Source organism: Bidens hawaiensis, unplaced genomic scaffold (genome assembly GCF_021521415.1).
Source record: "Bidens hawaiensis isolate Kalapana, Puna unplaced genomic scaffold, B.hawaiensis_p1.1 tig00018507_1, whole genome shotgun sequence".
Lineage (NCBI taxonomy): Eukaryota > Viridiplantae > Streptophyta > Magnoliopsida > Asterales > Asteraceae > Bidens > Bidens hawaiensis.
The window spans coordinates 401,697-412,077 of record NW_027492801.1 but is presented as its reverse complement, the minus strand read 5'-3'; positions in this window follow the sequence as shown (position 1 = coordinate 412,077).

Sequence of the window (10,381 nt, the reverse complement as noted above, 5' to 3'; positions counted from 1 at the left end):
GATACTCAGCACTGTGTCAGCTCGCGGTTTGTTCGGTTTGCTATCACTAGTTCCTATAATCAATATTATAATAATATTAATAGTTTAATATTATTATAATCTTAATACTAAACTAGGCTGTATAACTAATCTGGGTATAGCTGGAACGCCCAGAAAGTGGCAATAGGCTTAGGTTGTGATGTTGTTCAATGTCTAATACTTAAAACCGAACTTGGCTCAGTTTCCCGTTTTCCCAGCTGGGCCAAGTTGTTTGTTTACGCGTTCTGAAAACAGTTATGGGGAAATAAGCTTGGGTAAATGTGTTGGTTGATAAAATGATTAAGTTATAAAGAAAGATCATATATTGGGGTCCCGGATTAGCCACGAGGCCCGTTTCCGTTTATTCAGTTTGATTTGAGAAGAAACGCGCACAATCTATCCAGATTGTTCAGGTTTCTCATAAAAAGGTTCGTTTTTACTTAATTAATCCAAAAATATGGTGTTTTGATATTCCCACAGGTTCGTTAATCACGAACTTGCCGGTTTTTATTAAAATTGAATTTGTTTAATATTCAAATTAGCATAATTAATTAACCATTAATCATTAAATTGTGAAAATTTAGCCACTTATTAATTAAAATATTTATATTTTTATAAAAATATTTCTGGAATTATTTACTGATTTATTAATTTATAAAAATTCATTTTATTAGCTATATTTCGCTTGAAAATCATCCGTTTATACCAAACGATTTTCAAAAATTCCACAAAAATTCTTGAATACTCAAATTATGTCCCAAAACAACTTTTATCAATTCCAGAATGCAATAAGCTTGTTCAATATTCTTTTCGGCCCAAATTTGGCTATAAAAACTCATACGAACGCACATGTACAAAACACCCTTAGACTTTTCCAAATGATCCCAAATTTCATATCAAAATATATGAAATCTAAGTTCTCCACAAAATTTCATAATTTTTCAAGCATTTTAACTATTTTTCCCAAATAAACATCCCAATTTCAGTAATAAATTCGCCAAATATTCTCGGATTGTCAAAAAATTACCAAATTTGAACAGGGACGCAATGATATGGTCCCTGAAAAATTTCAAGACCTAAAAATATGCACATCACAACCGTAACCTAAACAGCCCGTAATCGAGTGATTCGGTATTACCTTTGCGGTTTTGGTTCGTTTTCGCCTTTCTAATCAATTTTTTCAGTTCTCGTGCTTCTATACTGGCTAAATACAGGTCTTATATCATAAACCAAAGAAGTTTCATCAACACAACAGCCCCTTAACCTAGGGTTTCGGTTAGGGTATAAAACCGAACTTTTTAACCGTAAAAATGCCGTTTAAACCTCTAATATGTGTTTATTGCCAAAAAGGAGTATGATTTTGATTTCTAACCATGTGTATGATCAAAACATGTTCTTAGACTATTTTTAGGATTTTTTTCATGGTTAGGAATGATTTTTGGTAATCAAACTATGTTTATATGAAATTAAACGTGTTTAAATAAAGCTTAAATGACCAAACTAAGTAAAATTACCTTAGCTTCTTGTGGTGTTTTGTAAGAATAGCTTTGGAATCCAGAAATGCACGAAAGTTCTGGTCACATAAATCAAGTGTGCTAGTATATAAAAAGAATATAAGGGAGTGTTTGGTTGGCTTGAATTTGTAGGAATTCAATGGAATTGGATTTAAAATTCCATTTCTTGGTGTGTTCGGTTGCATGGGAAAAGGCTTTGGAATTGGAATTACTTCAAACCACATCCCACTATTGATGGAATTCAAATTCCTCCATTGCATAGAAGGATTTCAATGGAATGTTTCTAAATACCATAAATAACCTCCACAGTCCCTGTACCACTGCCCTCAACCCTACCGAACAAATAAACGACGTCGGCCGTCGACCTCTGCCACCACCACCCGCCACCGGCTGTCACCTCTGCCACCACAACCCGCTACCGATTGCCTCCGCTACCGCCCCAGAGTTTAATTGTGTGTATCAACTATCAAAGGTGTGTGCTTATGAACCTGTGTACTTTATGTGTGACTGTGTGTATGAGTGTATTAACAAGAGAGGTTAATGTATTATTAGTGTGCTAGCTATATTTGACTTTTTGTCTCATCTTTGTTTATTAGGTGTAATTTTGTTATTTTATTATTTTTTACATTCAATTCCATAACAAATATAACAAACCAAACACACTTTGGATTTCAAAGGAATCTTTTAAATTCCAATTCAAATTCCATTTCCAATTCAAATTCCAACAAATTCCACGAACCAAACGCTCCCTAAGACTTAGAGGGGGGGTTTCCTATTTGGCGGCCGGACTAAGGACCCCCCCTTTTTTTATTTTTCTTGATTTACTTGCCCACACGAGACATACCGAGTCCAAATTTATTTTGGGTTCGGTTTTTGGTGCGATAAATATATTGGGTACGACAAACAGCGCGAAAACGAGTGTTTTTCGGTTATTTTTGTGTAAATTTATAAAAATATAGTATATGTTTGTAAAATTCGAAAATATTTTTACGGATCGCTTAAAACATTTCAAATAAGTGTTTGGTAAGTCTTTTTCGGCTTAATGGATGATACAATGCTTGGTTTTTAACTATCTTTCGCGTTTAAATCTATAGCGGGTCGTTAAACGAGCATATTTTCATTTAACTGGTTTGCTATCGCACTAAGGCCATAATACTAATATGTTGGCTTATATTCAACGTATATCACTTATAGATGCCCCCCGGGATATTCGGGTCATAACCAGACCCGTTCGATTAATTGTTTGTTCGATACGCAATAAGCGGTTAATCGCTTATTCGGTTTGCGAGTATTGAGGTGTATCCGGTTTTTGTGATGAATGTCACACATGTTAAGTTTTAAGAACTTAAGAACTCAATTCTTGGCCATACATTTAATTAAATGGATTAGAATATGTGGTTGAGATTAAACATGACCAAAAAGTCAAATTAGGAGAGAGAATAAATATGTAATTGATTACATAAACTTTTACGTCCGTTACACATGTGTAAAAAGTCGACTCGGTGCGTAAAAAATTATGTAATTTTTTTACGTTATGTAATATAAATATATTACGCATGTGTAAAAAAATTTGAAAAAAAAATCGTTACACTGAGTTCTTTCGAGTTCTTAAAACTTAAAGGGGTTCTCATTTGAAATCTCCCCCAATATATATATATATATATATATATATATACATATATATATATAGGGGATGGATCTTGCGAGAAGTGATATTATAGCGAGAAGTGCGAGAAGTAAATCCCAACCATTAATTAAACAAATCATTGGTTTATGTTACATCATGGCAATTTAGTAAATATCAAGAACTACTTACTAGATGTTAATTGCTTACAAGGGCCAAGAAGTCATTAGTGTGTAGCTGACAAAAAGAAACGGTAATTAAACAATGAATGCATTTTATTTTTTGCAGGTACATATTATAAAATTTTTATTTTTAGATACAACTTGTTTTTAATAAATTTTATACTAAAATGATGACAACTTGATATTAACAAAGTTGTGTATTTGGATATTTACACCGGAATTTAATCTTTTTTCATTTCACACATTCGTTGTTTATTTGGATGTTACACAGGAATTTAAAATGAAGAAAATATAATAATTAAAGCTGTTTATTTGGATGATAAAAATGTACATGCATGCATACCTATGTTCGTGCGTGCATACCTACATACATTGACACATACCTACCGAATAACCCAGGTACAAACCGGGACACATATGTACTTACATATAGTCATACCTATATAAAACCCTATGCATACGAAACTTTACAACTACACACATACATCCCTCCTAACTACAGACATATATACCTAAACACCTACGTACATACATACTATCACACCAACGTACCCCCAAATACGTACGTACATACATACCCATGTATGAACATATGTCGTTGTCTAGATACAAACAGTCAAACGATACGTACCTACACTACATTAGTTATGGGTACACGACATTTGAAAGTGTGTCGATACTACTGTAACAACTCAGGTTTTCCACGTACGAATTTGTTACACGACCCGTTTTATATTTGGGAAATTTTTAACACTGAAAAATGATCACGTTTATCAAGAAATTATTTACGATTTATATTTGACTATTATATTTATTTAATATATATATATATATTTAACTTTAAAAGAAATACACTTTAAGCCCAAACTAAACTTAAATCTTCTATTGTTCCCATCTTCAATCTCCAAGGACTAAAATGCAAATTCTGCATATCATCTATATAACCCATGACCCATAACCAGTAACCCATGACCCGTACACCCGTATACGTGACTTATTTAGCTTACTTGAGCCACAATCTTCGATCTAAAATAAGAATTGAATCATGTTTATGATTTTTCTCACCATACTCGGCGTAATCGACGTGATTAATTAGGAAACGGGATCAAGTATGATACGGATTGATTTATTAACCAAGCTGCCTTAACCTAAAATTGATTATATAACTTAGGCTTCATCATAATTCAATTAATCTCGTCTGCACACCTCTCATACTAGCGTGAGCCAAAGCCCTATGATTACTTTGATTTTCTAAGGCTGTTAATATCCTGCTCGTAGTTCCTTCTTGCCAGCCCTGTCAACTCAGAATTAACCCGTGTTTAATCAACAATTTAGGTAATCAATTGCATGGTTTTGTTCGTTCTGAAACGTTTAACATTACCCCTAAATTTAATTGAATGAATACTGAATGGATTGATCGATTGCATATTTAGGGTTTATAATCAAATTGGTTTTAATCTATTTTTGTATATAATGAACTGTTTAAAGATTCAAACCAACTGACACCCTAGCTCAGTTGGCTAGGGTGTGTCTGTTCAATACTGGTCCGGCTGAGGTCGCGGGTTCGAGTCCCGGCCGGCCATATTTTTGGTATTTTTCTTATTTTGATTGTTTTAAATTGTTTTAATTATTTATAATATATTATAATTAATATTAAATACTAAGTATTTTATTTAACCGACATCATAAAGTAAGCGTTTCGTGTCAATTAGTTTTGTTACCAGTATTTTTGTGTGTGTGTGTGTGTGTGTATATATATTTTTATTAATATTAACTCATTCTTATTTTATTAAAAACCGACACCTATATTAAAGTTCTCAAACATTAATCAAGTTGCTCATAAATTATTATAAATATATTATATATATGTATATAAATATTGTTGATACACGTTTTGTACATCTCAGTCTTTATCAAGGCATTAATGTAATTAGTTTAAAGTATAGGGATCTTAATGTAAATATGGCTAAATGGGCCATTCGTTCTAATGTAATGTTACATTTGTTACGGGGTAACGAATGTAACACATTCATCTAATCTGTAAGCTCATTCGTTAACCCAGATTAACGAATGAGATAATGAATGAGGGCTATTCGTTATATGTTAAATGTATTAACGAATGAAGAGTTCATTCGTATGGTTTAATGTAACGAATGACACATTCGTTAACTGTTAAGTTAACGAATGTGGTCATCCCCTATATATAGTCTGTAAATTATTCATTAATGCAAGTTTTCCAGTTTGTTTATTAATCCTCTCTCGTTACTATGCCAATTCATTCTCTCATATCATTCATATCGATCATAATGTATATCAACTTTAATCATATACCAAAACATCATGTATCGTCGTAATCATAAGGTCTAGATCCTTTCCGTGCTCAACCAAGTACTTTCAAGTGGTATCAGAGCCTTGGAGCTGATCTTCGATACATAATCTAGTTAAAACCGTAATCAATTGATCAATTTCGAATATGAATTGATTGATTTTGTGAGTTAATTGAAGTTCAAAACCAGAGACTGGTTATTCGTTAAATAGAACCTGATTGAAGAATGTTTGTGACTTCGGACATGGCTAGATAGGTTCAGATTTGGTATTGGATTGTTTTGATATAAGTTTTAAGTAGTTTCAGTAAGATTCGGACGAGTTAGAAGTTGAAATTGGAAGTTTGAATCGTGGAAGACTTATTCGTTAAAATGAAGTCTTATTCGTTAGGATGAAGACTGATTCGTTACACTCATTCGCTAAGACCTAACCGCTCATTCGTTACAATTTCAATCTCATCGTCACCATATTCACTAAGATCAAACCTTATTCGTTCAACCTTCTTCGTTAAGCCTGATTCGTTAAGCCATATTCGTTAACTTTCATTCGTTAACGAATATCTTAGACATTCACTAAAGTAATCAACTTTTAACGAATATCCCATTCGTTAAAGTATCTCAGTTTTAACGAATATCCCATTCATTAAAACCCATTCGTTACTGGTTCATTCGTGTAAACAGTAAACTTTGTTAATCCCTGAAGTTTATAAGTTGGTTTATCATGGCTGCTCAGAATTCATCTTATTATGCGTTAGCGTCACAGAACATCTTATTGCAACAGATGCTGACGATGGATAACAAGATAGGCAGTCATAATAAATGTCCCAAGCTGTTGAAACTATCGGACTTTGCCCGTTGGGAACCAAGATTCCGTGCACATCTGGGATCCGTGCATCCTAGCAGTGTTCGTTTTCTTAATGATGTTTATGCTGCACCACTGATCGGTAATGACAACACGAGTTGGACTCCGAAACCTTTTAAAGATTATGAGACACATGAGTTGCAGGACTTTGAAAGTGAGACGAAAGCATATTCTACACTCACTATGGCTTTATCGTAACATATTTTTCATCAATATAGTACGATCAAAGTCTGTGCTTCACTGTTTACTACCTTGAAAACGAGAAGTTTGGGCAATACTCTCGAAAGCAAGAAGACTTTAGTGAAATTCCAATTCAGAAACTTTATTCTGATGAAAAATGAAACTGTAGAAGAAATAATCAACCGTTTCAGCCACTTGATTGTTGAGATGTCTTTTGTTGATCTTGAGCTAACAAAACAAGACAAGATTGATACTTTGAAGAATGCTTTACCTACAGACTATTCGACTTTCCTGTTTGTGCTTAAAGAGAAAGGATTCTTTCAGAAACCTGAACTGACTGCTGTACAATTCATTAACAAGATCGAAGAAAGGGAATTCGATCTTAAATGTCAATCTACTTTGAAAGAAAATCAAAATCAGCAGTCGTCAACTCAAAACCCGTTACTTTATGGTGGTGCATTACCAGCAAATAATGCGACAAGCTCAGTGCCTGTTAATGCATTCTTTGCTCAATCCCAAGAGGATCCTAACGTAAACAGTCCCCCATAATGTATGTTTCATGGCGAGTGGTGCAACTGGCAACTCAAATGCTCATACATCAAGCTTACCCAAGGTTAATTTACAAGAAGCTGAACAACAGTTCGCTTTTGTATGTGCGTTCATGACTTCATATGAACAACTGGTGGGAAGTAAGATTGCTACGAGTGATCTCAAAGATGAGGAATATGATCAAATCAACCCAGATGATCTTGAGCTTATGGATTTGAAGTGGAACATGGCCATGATTTTTCGAAAGGTTAAAAGATTCATGCAACGAACGGGAAAAGATCTTCCCCCGTTGAACAAAAGGGTTGGGTTTGATAAGTTAAAAGTCAAGTGTTATAATTGCAGTGAATTTGGCCACTTTACCAAAGAGTGTGACAAGCCGAGGAAAGATTATTCTGGCTCACGCAATTCTGACCGTTCTTCTACAAAGTCTTCATCTGGAGGAGATAAAAGTAACACTGATGGCTCTGGTGATTAAGACAAATCTCCCGTTACTCAAGCTTTATTGGTAAATGATGGAGTTGATTGGTCTCAGCGTTTATTGGGAAACCAAGCAAACGTTGCTATCGTTGAGCCTGTGAAGAATTTTGAGGATACCAGTAGCGATAATGTATTGGAGAGTAGTGATTCATCTGACTCGGAGACTGACAGTGATCAATCTCTGTCATCTCAACCAGAATCAACTCCTGAGAAAACTGAATCTTAAGCCTGCATGGCTAAGATTGATGAGGTAGGTCCTACACCTCAAATTAATGTAAATGAACCTGTATCAATAATGGTGGATTGTTCTGAGTGTGCTGTGTTAAAAGCCAAACTTGAAACAGCATTAACTCAAAACAATACATTTACCAATGATTACTTTACGATCAAGGAATGCTATAAGCAAAAGACAAAATTGCTTGAGCAAGCTAATTTGAAAATTCAGAAATTATCAGATAGTAATCATGATCTTAAAGCAAAGGTTCATTGTAAAATTATTGAAGTGGATCAACATTTAAAGGAGATTCTTCATCTCCGAACTTGCATTTCCAATCTCGAACAAGAAAAAATGGAATCAAATCATAAACTTAGTAAATTCAGAGATTCTTCTTTTCTATTGAATGAAATAATCGAGGTTAATCATTCACATAAAAAGAACGGAAAAGCAGGTTTGGGATACGTCGAAATTCCTCCTCCATTTAATCAGGATTACAGTAGCATTCCTAAGGCAGAAAATTCTTTAAATATGCCTACTGATAAACCTGAAAATGTTGATTTATTTGAACCGACTCGTGAACCAGTTAATATTGAAAACAAAAAGGTGTTTACCAAAAATGAAATGGACGGTTCAATCGAGGAGCTGACTGAAACAGATGTGTTTGTTAAAAATAAGGACATTCCAATTGACAATCACATTCTGTGTGAACCAGAAGATTTTGAAAAAGCTGTTTATGGTGCAAAATCTTCAAGTGTTTCTTCAAACAATTCACATGTTCCTAAAGTAATTCCAAAGGAACATGTTAATGTAACTTCCACAGACAAGCTTTCAGTGTCTGATGAGGAATTAATGCGATTCATTAATCCTCCACTGAAAACTTCAACTGGAAAAGTATTTAAATTAAAAGGTCTCTCAAAAGTGTTCTCAGACAAAGAAGTTCCATTGAATCTTCTTAAACCATAATTGATTGAAAGTGTATTCGTTAATGAAACTACTAAAATGACTGAACTTGAGAAGAAATTCTTTCAATCAAAAACTAGTAATGTTCAAAAACAAAAAACAAATGTTTTCAAACCTATAAAATTCATATAATCGTCAGGTTTGGAAAATTCATCGAATTTGACAAATCTTGAATTTTACAAAACGAAGAAGGGTTTAAAATATGAGTCATCGAATAAGGCCCCTTTTGAGACACCTAAATCTGATGATCTTAAAACTTTGATATCACAACCGACCGGTACATCATCACAACAAAGTTTAGACTCTCGACTGTGTTTCAAGTGTGGTGAACCGGGTCACGTTTCAAGACGATGCAAAGCAAAGATCGACAATATTAAAGATTATTCAACTTGCAAGACTAAATCTTTTTCAAACACCAATCCGAGGAAAGTAATTCGGGTTGATGCACTTAATGTATTGAACACATGTGTTGATCGTGCTCAACCCATTTGTTCAAACACAGATTCGGAAAGAATCCATGATGGTTATCTTAAGAAGAAAACTAAGAAAACTGCCACTTATTCTCAAATACCGAATACGTGTGTTAAATTATTAAGTTCTCCAAAAGTTTCAAAGGGAGAGCCCAAGACTGAGGCTTGGGCTGCCTTTTTGGATTAATCATTTTACTTCTTTGTGCAGGGTACATCTAGGTCCGTATCAAGTCAAAAATGGATATTGGATAGCGGATGTTCTCGGCATATAACCGGTAACCTAGACCTTCTGAACAACATTAAAGATATTCAAGGGGGTTATGTGGCGTTTGCTGGTAATCAAGGAGGAATGATTACAAAAGAAGGGGAAGTTTCAAACGGTAGAATAACGTTGGAAAAGGTTAATTATTGTGAAAAGGTGGATCACAATCTGTTGAGTGTTTCACAGATTTGCGATAAGAAGTTCACCACCATATTCACCGACAAGGAATGTGTTTTTCTTCAACGGGGATACACAATTCCAGAAGACATGGTTGTCATGCGATCTCCTCGATCAAATAATATTTATGTACTTGACATGAGTTACGATGTCAAAGTTTCGCCCTCATCTACTTGCTTCGTGTCTAAAGCAACAGAGAAAGATTCTATTCTTTGGCACAGACGCTTGGGACACATTCACTTAAGAAAAATGAACTTTTTGATGACAAATGATTTAGTGAATGGAGTGTCCCTCAAGAACTTCAAATTTAATGATCATTGTGTCGCATGCAAAAAGGGGAAACAAAAGAAGAAATCACACCCAAGCAAATCACTAAACGATATCGTTACTCCTCTGGAACGACTTCATATGGATCTCTTTGGTCCAGTGAACCGTGCTAGCATTGCTGGAGATTTTTATTGTTTGGTTGTGGCGGATGATTTCTCTCGTTACTCATGGGTGTTATTTATGGGATCGAAAGATCAAACTCCTGTGCTAATTCAGAACCTTATTACAAAGATCGAAT